The sequence below is a fragment of the Arctopsyche grandis genome, chromosome 13 (genome assembly GCF_051622035.1).
Source record: "Arctopsyche grandis isolate Sample6627 chromosome 13, ASM5162203v2, whole genome shotgun sequence".
Lineage (NCBI taxonomy): Eukaryota > Metazoa > Arthropoda > Insecta > Trichoptera > Hydropsychidae > Arctopsyche > Arctopsyche grandis.
In genome coordinates, this window is record NC_135367.1 from 1,125,908 (window position 1) to 1,139,321 (window position 13,414).

General features: G+C 29.5%; 1 protein-coding gene and 1 long non-coding RNA gene across 2 annotated transcripts in view; one reads left to right on the plus strand and one right to left on the minus strand.

The window, feature by feature from the left end:
- The window catches only part of SPR (G protein-coupled sex peptide receptor), a 299,361-nt gene that overhangs the window by 145,185 nt on the left and 140,762 nt on the right, over positions 1-13,414 (plus strand). The window lies entirely within an intron of this gene.
- Positions 1-13,414, minus strand: part of LOC143920823 (uncharacterized) — a 239,899-nt gene that overhangs the window by 21,575 nt on the left and 204,910 nt on the right. The gene's annotated exons all lie outside the window — the stretch shown is intronic.

Consider the following 13,414-nt stretch of genomic DNA (forward strand, 5'->3'; position numbering starts at 1 on the left):
ATTATTTCATTTTTTTAGGCTTTTTGCTAATTTTTACACTTATACAATATACAAAATTGGCTCGTTTAATAATATAAGTTGACAATTACCAAAGAAATATGAATATAATTACATAATCTTTAAAGTCACATTTTATTTTTATTTTCCACGATTTATAACACTGATGGAAATCTTATAAACTGTAGTGAAAACATGTACAATGTGTAGATGAGTTATTCGAATGAAAATAATCAAAAATATGGCATCCAAATAAAGAATCTTCTCTAAGATTTCACATGTGTATGTACATACATATATACATATGTAGGTTCAGACTTATTAAAACATTAATACATCAAAATTATGTTTTGCAAAAAAAAAGTACAAGACGTGATCGATTTTCTTAGAAAAAAAATACTGATGAATGATAAAGATTTTCTACAGTCAAGCAAATTGTGCTCAATCAATATTAAATAATTTCGTAATATATGGATGTATATGTATATATAAAATAGCATAAAGACTTCTGAGAATATACTTGTTTTGCAAATATTACCAAATACATATATACATTCATACATACAGACAAATAATATTTGAACATTTCTGATTATCAGAAAATAAATATTATTCCACTTAAACCTGCATTCCTTATGCATGAAAATATCTTACCAAAGACAATATTTTACGAGTACAATGTTATTTGACATACGTATATTATATTTAATTGTAAAATACAATTATGTACATATCCTAGTTTCATTCCAATTTACACTGCACACATGGGTAGCAAAAATTTCCGTAAATTATTTCACACTCGGCTTGATTTATATCACTAAATATGTGTATAATACGGAAAAAAGCGTCAAAATTTATCACAGTAACAAGCACTTACACGGTTATAAGTACGAGTTATCGCTTTTTGTACTATAAATTTACGAACCATACAACTTTTTAACGCTTCCATAAAAATTTTAGGTACTCAATCTAACAAGAAAAGATTTGAGGTGTTAAAATAGCATTTAAATTAATTTTAGGACTGTTCTTATGTCTACATACGTATATCAATTTGAAACTCTTTCCAACCTATATTAAAATTCACATATGTGTACATACGTACATATCTACATATTTATAATATCTATAATATAACCTGATTTACATATAATTATCATATGCTTGTAATATTTCTATGCATTTTAAAAGATATTAAAAATAATCTTTATTTTTTTCAGATCAAGGTAAGAAATAATTGAATAAATCAACTACATCAACATCACATTTGAATTTAGTAAGTATTTTTATAAAACACATATGTAAATACATGCATACATAAATGAAAAAGCTTTTTCGTTTATTAATATCGAAAATAAATAAAGTGGAATGCTAAAATTTCAGTTGAATGATTTTGATTAAATTAAAATATAAAATTTTCAATTATATCAATCAACAATTTTCAATATTTAGAACCACCGAATTTGAAAAAAATATAAACATATCTATAAACCATGGTTTGAAAAACCGTCAAAAATCTGATTTGCCAAATTTTTAATATTACCTCACTAAATTAGATCATACTGTTGGAAAACTTTTTCCATAACATTCAACGCCTATAATTTTTCAACTGTTCCGGGCAACGCTTGATAGTTATTACAATAATTCACACATCACATACATATGAGTGTATTGTAAAAACGGCCAAAGTTGAATCCAATTTCCATGGCAACCCCTCAATCATTTAATACATGAAAAAGAAGGGATACTTTACACGAAAATGACGTTAAAAAAAAGTGTGACGAAGGGGATGTTCATTTGATATATTTTTATTTATTTTTTGTCGAATCATCGCCTGGAACGCGTTCGATAGCCGTGTGTTTATTCGCAATTTTCTCGCAAAAGGAGTGATGATATAAAGTTAAACGCCCTCGGGTGCGTGGCCGATAATAAAGGGAAAACATGTGTTGTGTGTTATTCGTTCGTGTACGTGTGTGTGTGTGTGTGTGTTGGAAAATTCGCCAAGGTTTTCCCTTTTTAGCCCACATACGCGTACGTACGAGCGGGGGTAGGTTTTTTGAGCCGCAAAAGAAAACGAACGCGAGCAAAACAAATAAATAATCCGGTGGTACGCGATCGCGTCTGGGAAAACTTCATTTTGTTCAGTGCCACAAAATGAATGAAATGAAAACTCACCGCTTTTCCAAGACTCGACTTCCTTTTTAAACGCCGCCAAACGCGAACGACACGTCTCATTTTTGCGCGTCGTGTAATATCAACCGCAGATATTATTTATCGTCTCTTTTTGTGTACACGTCGCTAAGCGCTCCACGTTTTCGACCGTGTGATATTAATAAAAATAAAAAATAACTTTTATTATATATCTTAAATATAATAGTTTTCATAATCCTGATTGAACGAATTTATCTCATTTTTCATACTCATTATTATATTTGATTTTGATTTTTGAATGCTTTTTATTAGTACGAAATTATGATCACAATAAATAATATACCTTTTTTAATAGCTACTGATCTACTGATCATTTTCTATTTTACAATTTAATTTAATTTGGTTAGTAATCATAGTATTATATTATTATAATGTTAATGTATAGCATAATAGGAAAAAGAGCTTAAAAACCTATTTACAATTCTTATAAATGCTCATAATACATCTAATACATAATATTAATTAAAGGCTCTCTAAAGTCGATGACCTAAAGCAGATTGTGTTTAGGTAATCTCTGTGTTATACCTGAAGGGTATAGACATTTTGTTGTAATCACCGAGACTCTTCACAAGTGTGTTAGTGATTATTAGTGTTATTAGTGATTCTGTCATAGAATCTACTGGTTAGTTTGTTATTAATGTCGGTAACAAACGGAATATTATATATGGTATGCAGTTTTGGGTGTATTATAAATTATTTTTAGGAATTTATTTTGTATCACTTGGAGCTTGGAAAGGTTAGTATTTGAGGCGTTATTCCATACAGGTGAAGCATAGGTTAATAATGGTAATATGAGCGCGCGATATAATTTTATTTTATTTTGAGTTGATAAAGAACTATTATATAAAACAAACGTAATGCTCTGCACATTATTTTTACATTTATTATGTTTCGAAAATATATAATACCTAATAATATTGGATATTAGTGATACCTACCAACCTACCATGTAATTTACCACAGAAGAAATATGTACGTCAAATCCATTTTCATATTATTTATTTATGAAAGGGAAAAACAAATTATGTTTCACGTTTCTTTTACAAAAAATGTCGCTTCCATTATCCTTTTTATTCAATAGTCACAATACAATAAGCATTATTATTTTCACTTTGAATTACATTTTTTTTTCGAACAAAGGGCGGACTTATTTTTGAATACTTTTATTTTCCAAATAAGAAAAGTAGGTTGAAGAAGACATAATAGTTTAAAAATTCTTATTTTGTTGTCAATAAATTGTTATGCATCATTTTGAGTACTCAAGAATGTATAAAAAAACCTAGAGAATTTTTCCATGCAAATAGAGGACCAAATATTTTAACCAAAAGATTATCTATAATCTATGTTGTGATTATATAAAACATAATAAAACTTTGCTGAATTTGAAACATAATTGTGAAATTTACACTTTCCAAAAGAAGAAAAATAAGTCGAACTGAAACAAATATCTACAACCCCTATATGGAAAATAATAAAAATCTTCAAATTTTGTTTTATTATATATTCTCAAAATTTATTATTTATTATTTATTATTAATTATAATTAATTTTGAGAATATATAATAAAACAAACAGACTTCTCAAAACTTCACACAAAATTCTGTTCTGTTTAAAAAAATAGAATCACGAAATAAATAAGTTAATTTAGATGCGTATTCAGCAATTCTTATGGTCCCAAATATAAAAAATTTTATCACAACATTTTTACTAGCCACCGTCATATAATGTTATCATCTGTTTATGAAATTCATACAATCAAGAGTGCATTTTAATTAAATTAATGTATTAAAACAAATAACAAATAGGAATATGGTGTGTGGATTTAGAGCGGTTTATATACATGGAGTGGGATCGTTTCCTATTGAAATGTTGCGGTGTAAACAAGGGAGCAGTAGCGTCATGTGGAAAAGCGTTGTTTTCCCGCGTCCGTTGGAAAACAGAGGAAAACTCTGCGACGCATTTGCAAGTGAAATTCCGAACGGAAAAATGGGAGAAAAAGTCGGAAGTGAAACGAGACGTAAAAACGAGTGGAAAAGTCATAATAATCTTCTGGGTGAAATGAGTCGTCGCTTAACCACCTCGACCGCGGGAGAAAACTCGATTTGAAACAAAGATTACACTGCAATTTTCCGATTAGGTCGACAAAGCGGAAAAATTAAATCAACAACAGCATCAAGATGAAACGACCCTCAACATGCCTAATTTTCTTCTTAACGCCGCTTATAAACATTATTTTTATTCCACGTCACAGCTTCGACCAAAATTTACGTTTTCTTTTATATGTATTACATTATTATACCAATGAGTTGTTATATCAAACTAAACTTTGTACAAAATTGCATCGTTTTCATAGTTGAAAATGCCCTTCGAATCGATACGAAACTAATCCCCATAGTTGGTTTACTCTGTGATCATTTCCACACAAACGAAACAGTGATTATTCTAGGAATTTGGGTTCAAATTTGTATTACGTGGACGAGCTGAAGTAAATATCATACATACATATACATACATATATGCATAAATTGGGTTGCTGATTTTTCAATCGAAATTGTTTTGATTATTTTATATTGCCAAGCCCTTTAACTCCTATGGTACTGTTAAAAGTCATCTGGACTTTGCTAATACTGTAAGCAATCCTATCTATCGAGTATACACATAAATTAATAGTTTAAAACTCATAAATAAAAATTTAATTTATACTGCAATCCCAGATTTCTTAACAATGATCGTTTTGTTTGCTTACAATCTAGGAGAAAAAAATTTGATTTATTTTTTTGTTTAAGCTTTGGAATTTTATTATACATAGTTTATATTTCAGTAAGTTCCTATTCCAATATCACTCATTATTTCATACTAATCCCTATTCTACCTATTATTCCTGTAATTCCTTTTTATATAGATCTTACTCTTTTTTTGACGATATTCCCTCTTATATTGATCCTTTTTGTTGTTCCTTTTCTTTGCTTCAAATTTTTATTGTTTGATTAATTTTTCAAACAATAAAAATACATTATCACATATGTTTATCCGATATTTACCATTATTCAAAGCTTTTCTGCTTTCTTTTTATTTTTTTTCCATCATTGTTATTAAATTTTAGAAACTTTTTCGGTGTCAATATTATATACATATGTACGTTGTAATGCTCTCAATTAATTTTATTTTTAAAATAAATATTATCTAATATTACAATCACGACAATATTTAAGTTAAAAGCATTTCTAATATTCAAATAGTCCATATAATAATCCATATTTTAAATCAACTATATTTCTACATATATTTATATATGTACATACATATACATAAAATATTAATAAAATAGTCCTTACTTTGTCTTAAATTCTCTTCTCTTCTTAAGTGAAATTTTCATTGTCTTTTTATGTCTTTTATGATTTCAAAATCAGAATAAACGATTTGAATATTATATTAAATTATTTTCTTAAATATTTTTTTAGGGAAAAAAAGTAAACCTCGTTTTTGAGTTTAAATATACATAATGTTTAAATTTGTATATATACTAAAGAAATAAAAATAAACAAAGGGACTTTCATTCTAAAGAGTATTCTTAGCTGATAAATGAATGTTTTTGATTGCATATACATATATGCATATTTATAAATAGGATTAGGGCACTTTTAATTATGAACAATTCATTTACATTTGAGCTTTTGATTGATGATGACTTTCAGCCTTGTTTCTATCGATTCTGCGTAATTTTCAAAGGTAAATCAATCGATATTATCATGTCGTTCGTTGTCCAAATTTAACGTTCAACCTCCGGGGAATTAATCGGCTTTAAATTCAATCAGGGATTATATTCGGTCGATTCCCCGTTAACCTGTAGCGCGGGTGGTTCGTCGACAATGCGCCAATGCGGAAAGGGGACACTGAAGCGATGTTAAAATCTCGTTTGATTCTCAAAGGTTACATACAAAAGATGATCCAAAGTGGATGTTTCATTTAAATTAAACACATATTTTATGAATAAAAAGCGAACGTCTAAAATTTGCATCGGATGTGGCGCCATCTTGTTAAAGCCCGTACTGATTTTCATTATTTTTTTATTCAATTTGGCTATAAAATGATCAATGAAATTTGATCATTATATCAAAGTGAATTTGAATGTGAAAAAAAATACTCTAAAACCGTGTATTTTATATTTAAAAAATTCATAGCTGACCATTGGATCGTCCGCTATATGATATGTATATATGTACATAGTTTCGTTTAATCAGATTCTATTCAGCTGTGGAGGTTTTCTATTACATTTATCTGATATATGTATGTAATATTTGGTTTGCTATGGGATTAGTTTTATTTGTGAAATAATATCATTAAAATACGCTTTATATTTTAAGTAGACACTCTGTTTTTTAATCATAGCTTCATAGAAATTTGAAAGCGGGAAGATACGAGGCTATTTTTAAACGTTAATTTTTGGGAATAATTTAATACGATATGCCTTTCACAGAATCTTAATTTAGACATTAGCAGTAAACAGGAAAATATTTTATTAAATATTATAACACAAAAGAGCTTAAAAATATAACACAGAGTCGACGACAATGTTTGTGTAATATTAGATTGATTTTTCGTCGAAAATGACTCACATTATGGAACACAAATTAAACACTAAACAAACAAATTAAAGTATCAAGTATCATTATTTAAAATAATTAGGCTTTATCTTGGCTCAAATAAATTTAATCTGATTTTTTTTAAATTAATAAACATATATTTGATGTACGTATATTTGAGATAAACACATTTTAATTCTTGGAGAGCAATTAATTATTCAACGATTTATTAAAACATTTAGATTGAAAAAGGCTCATTTCAAATGAAGCAACTGTTTCTCAAAATTTCGTATTTATATTATTTGATTATATCTATACATATTATGTACATTAATATCTTGCACTGTCTGCTTTCACATATATACATACATATGTATGTACATATATGTTAATATGAACATTGCTGCTGGCTATGAGATACAAAAAACCTCCTGTTTATAAATTAATTTTTATTTATATAACAAAAAATAAATATCATATAAAAGTATACATGTAAATTATTAATCTTCAACAAGTATTATAATTATTATACGCCATATGGCCTAATAAATTCGTATGTGGCATCCCAATAAAATCAATACCCTTCCAATAAATTAGAATAGATAAGGTCAGATATACCAAATGCAGAAATATTGCATTATCGTATGACGTAATATCATATACATATGTAATATAATATATCAGATAAAGAAAAAACGAAATAGTTGAGCTCAAACATATTGTCTCGCTTTTATGCGTGTCTGCCTCCATCAAACAGCAATAAAGCAAATCCCGTTCAATTTCAACACACACATATCGAAAAAGTAAGAAAAAAAAGTGGGCAATACGCAACAAAGTAAAGCACATTCCGTATTTATCCCACGCATGTGGAATTACACGTAAAATTTCGTCAAATAAATTTCATTACATGGCTATTAATCAAAGTCGAATGAATTCGCGAAATTCGATTCGTTCGTTTCACAAATAACGAATTGATTCAATTCAATCGGCAAGATTTATGAACTCGCTATTCGATTTGCGATTCTGGACTTTTTTTTTGAGTCGACGTTAAAATATTCCAATAATGGAACCATCTTCCTTTCGATTTGAAGTATCGAGGACAATATTTGCGTGCGTTTGAGATTCAGAAGCGCTATTCGCATATACATACATATGTACTGCCTTTCGAATGTATCATTCAATATGGATTTTTAACTCTTCCTCACCGAAGTGCCCCAATTTTCACGTTTTTCGTAATAACTATGTGGTTTTCAAAGCTATACACCCTATATTTCTTGTATTTCTAGAATTAACTACAATAAATTTATTTCAATAGATTTTGTTTGATTTAGAAAAGGGGTTCATCATAAAAAAATACATTTATACATTTCTACGTTCCAAAGTATTATATAAAGGCGGTAGCGATAAGTCATGTTTATGACAGTTCGCTTGTATATTCTTGTTGATCGATGAATCAATGCGAGAGAAAGAGACAGCTATATTTTCGTAAGCTGTTGTTTTCGTTACTTTTGGCGCGTGGCTATTGAGTCATGCGGTCGCCTGTTGGCCTTACCTATGTGCGTTTGCATGTTGATGCTTGTCGTTATTTTTTAATACAAAAATTGTCAAAAACATGCTATAGGACTAAAACTTTTTTATGTTGATGTATAAAATGATTAATAAGATATGCATATATATTAAACCCATTTGTATTGAGAAAAGCTGTATTTTGATTAAAAAATCCTGGGGTATTACTCGACCCAGGTGCGGGACACTCGTTTGATCTCGACGCTACGTTCTTCAAAGGTTAAATAAATAAACAAGTTTTTCTTGTCGTATTCGGTTAAAACTGGTCACTAGAGCTTAAGGGAGAAATTTGTGCGGAACATAAATATATCTGCCGATAAATCTCTGTTTACGAAATTCGCCGTAGACGCCATGAAAAATATTATGCGAGACTTTTTGAAAAGTTAATCTGTCGACTTATTTTCTGAAAATCTTTCTCGGGATAAAAAAAAGAATTTATACAAAACTTTCGAATGGTACTGGAATTGCATTCAGTTCGGAATTACAATCGGATCGATTGTATTGTATTATGAATAAAAGCCTTAAATAATTACTCAGAAGACAGGTCTCTTATCGTTGAGTTTAGCTACGACAAATAAATTGATGGAGATAAGTTTTTCGCAGCTTTAGATTTATTGCCAAACTTTTCTATTGACAAGCCTCTTCATCAATATTAAGTTAGCAATTTTGTCAACTGCGGCTACAATAATAGTTATTCTTAGCATAACAATTGAAAGACGGATTTATGCATATTTCATTCATATTGAATGATGATTTCTACGATTTGATTTTTTTATTACTTTCATTATATAACATAGTGATCCATTGTACCATTATGGCCAAACATATTAGTTACATTTATTTATTTATTATATTTTACAGGTTTGCACCCATATATGTGTATATATATATATATATAAATATATATATATATATATATATATATATATATATATATATATATATATATATATATATATATATACACATATATATATATATAAAATATATATTTTTTTTTTTTTTTTTTTACATTAAACACGACATCTTTAGTAAATAAGTAAATCTTATAATACTTATTTACCAAAGACCATCTTTAGTAAATTAAAGTATTATAGAAAGTAAATACAAATATCAATTTACATCCACAGAAACATCTATGGTCAAATTTACAGCATTTTTATACAATTCAGCGAAATTCGTGATGCTGAAAACTTGAAATTTGTGATAAAATATGTAAGGTTGCCAACTTTTTGGAACCGTTTTAATGAAAATCGATAAGAAACGGTTGACCTGGAGTCACACATCCAAGGTCTGGCCAGCAGCAACCGGTGGGATCGAAAGCATTATATGCCAACCACTAGTCTAGGTTGCTGGTTTAATGAATTTGAGTGGACTCAATATTTTTATTTTACACAATTAACTCGTTTCATACAAATATGCTGCACGAAATGACATGCGTATACAGTTTCAAATAAATTCAACGCGTTTTATTTTTACATTCTCTTAAATAAATTCACTAAACAAATCATCCAGAAGCTACACGCAATAAATCTTCATACTTGATGTAATGTTATTATATTCAAATATTCCATATCATAAACAAACATTCGCGAACAATGTGCAGTAATTGAAAAGGTCAACGGGCAAACTATCAAATATAATACAACGCGTCTGCAAATATAATTTCAGCTTCAATAATATAATTTCGCTTCTATGTATGACGAAGGGCTTGTTTCTTAATCTACGTACACACAAGAGATAGGATTTCTCTTCGCTATTAACGAACACATTTGTATGCAAATAACGTCGTCATCCTCTCGTAGATTTTTCCAATGTACATACATATATACATACATACATACATATCAGTGGCGTGCTGTCCATTGATGCTGTCATGCAATTTACGTCAAAAATATTTTCATACCTTTTGTTTTCTGAATTTCTTATTTTTATTTCTCTTTAATTTATTTTTGATTACGTGATATGATATATACGATCTTTTGTCTGATCGAAAATTTAAATAATCGAGCATCCCCGTTGAAAGGCCGTAGCCGTCTGCGCAACCGGTGCTTGTTTCCCATCAAGCTTGTATTACCATGGATGCTGAAGTTCTCTACAAATCTTTTGCGCATGCGCACAAGTAAGCTGTCACTCTTGCGTATGCGCATGAGTGAGACGACTCTACAGTCGTCTCGCTCGCGCGACACTTGCTCTGGAAGCAAAATTGCGTATGTATGGACTTGATTCGATTTTGATGAATGAACTTTCGCTTGATTCGTTGATTAATATTTCGTACGTTACGTCCTAAATTATTATTTATTATGGCCCTAAATATAGATAGCCAAAGTAAAAATGCAAGTGGATTTATCGCCGTTGTTAACAATAATTGCAATTGCTTGATTAAAAATGTACTAAGGACATTTGCTTCTCTACCATATAATGAAAAAGAGGTTGTTGTTAAGAGCCCAAAACCCACACCAATATTGAATATTCATTCAAAAACGAAAACATGTCAAAGACATTTTAATAAATATAAATATGATAATGTCTACAGTCGTCTCGCTCTTACGACACTTGCTCTGGAAGCAAAATCTCCTTTTGCGTATGTATGGACTTGATTCGCTTTTTATGTATGAACTTTCGCTTGATTCGTTGATTGATATTTCGCACGTTACGTCCTAATTTATATGCTTTTATTATTTTATTGAAATTTATTACGGCCTAAATTATTATTTATTATAGCCCTAGATAAAGATAGCCAAAGTTACAATGCAGGTGGATTTAACGCCGTTTTTAATAATAATTGCAATTGTTTAATTAAAAATGTACTAAAAAAAGTGTTTTAAAAACATACCTCTTGTATAATTTGTATATAAAATTATTATCTTGAATAAAAACACCAATATTTTTTTTTTACTACCGCCATCTATGTATAAAATTAATGACTACCAACTGTCACCGAGATTAAAAATCTTCGGACCTGAAATGCTTCTTATACAATATTTTATCTCTATCTTAATGGTGGAGGCTCCATTTACTTATATTGATGACCAAAATGAGCAATATGGCAAAGTATGAAAACGATCGGATAAGAGGCAAACTTTTTCCTGAATTGTAATCGTAAGTGAAACGTAAAGGAGGTATGTAAAAAAAAGGACATTTGCTTCGCTACCATATAATAAAAAAAAAAGATTATTGTTAAGAGACCAAAACCCACACCAATATTGAATATTCGTTCAAAAACGAAAACATATCCAAGACATTTTAACAAATATAAATATGGCAATTATTTGAAGAATAAAATAAAATTTAAAAAAATAAACTGATCGTGTTTTGTACAGCATCCTCTGGTTGAAAAGTCACCGCACGTATGTATTACATATGCACATGTTTGTGTGGGTTTTTCATTTTATTTTTATTTCGCTTGCATGTGTCGATGTTTATCGCGGTTAGGTCGTGAATAATATACGGGTCGTGACCTTAAAAGGACAAAAAGCGAATATATGTACATATGTACATACATACAATGTATTGAGGGGGGGGGGAGGCGGGGTCCCTGGGGAAGAATTAGGGAAAGTAACGACAGGAAATGGAGCGATATTAACCTCCGGAGGACCGACCCTCCGTTGGTGTTTGTCTTCATTCCTCCGACCCGACATAGAAAGTGTATTAGAGGAAATCAGTCAAGTTGGCGTTTGTATTTCATTTGGGACGCCATGAAAATATATTAAAACGGAGTGTGCCAACCGAGACCGACATCACCGATACGGATGCTGTCTGCCTGCTCCTTTTTTCTTTTGTTTTGGATGGTGTTTAATCGTGACGGATGTCGTTGCTCGTGTGGAATTGATGTTGGATTATATATGTATAAATTAAATGGTACGAGTGGGATGATATGGTGTTTGGATAGGGTGTAGAAAACCGTGTGTTCGATAGGAGCGGTCAATTGCGCAAGTATGGAAACTTTGTTTGAAAAGGTTTTTTTGTATATATGTAGTATACAGATTTTACTCTCCAAACTGAACACTTCACAAATCAAATTAAATATTTAAATGTATTTTGTAAAAAAAAAAATTAAGAAATACGTACATAAGTCACCGTGAAAATTTTCCCGTATCTTATATTGTTAAGAGGGCTGGATACCCGAAACCTTAATTTTATTTCCGTTCCTTTCTTCGATATATATATTTATTTATTATATATTGATTGAATGTTTAATATAATTATATTTTATTTTATTTTATTGTTACAATCAATATATGCACACTCGTCATTACAGATCGCTCCAATGCAACGGGTGTACGATAATGAAATACAGAATACATAAACAATCAGAAATCAGAAATACAATAATACTTATACAATCAGAATATATAGCATATAACAATTAATCAGAAACAATAATCATAGAGACATCTATGGATTATTTTTTAGATTTTTTTGTGTACAATTTTTATACATATAATAAATACGAAATTAAAGAGATGTCTATAGAGATATCTATAGATTTCAGATTACTGTGCATAATTATTACAAATTATACACAGACAGATTTTTGTGACAACAGGAAAATGATTTAATACCAATTTGTCAGGAACCGCTTCAGCAATGATCAGATAAAATTGGCAAACTCTGATATAGAAACGATCGATTTGGAGTCACAAAATCCCCAAATCCATCAAACCAGCAGTTTTGATGATTCGAACCTTGGTTCTCAGTGGTGCTAATTATATACGTTACCATTAAGCCAAACTGCTGGCTAGTATTGTATTTATATATATTGATTGAATATTTATATTGAGTGAATACGACAATATATATATATATATATATATATATATATATATATATATATATATTGAGTGAATGCAACAGTTGCGCCTCGACCAGATATTACCTATTTTAAATCGACAAAATCAAGGTTTCGTATTCTCCAGTTTTCTCCTCCGAAACTGGACCAATTTAAAAACAAAAATTATCATCGGCATGAGAAAAAAATTTTCTATGTTTGTGTTTTCAAATTTTTTTAAAAATCAACCGTTAAATTAGCACGCTGGACTCTTTTCGTGGGTGTAAAA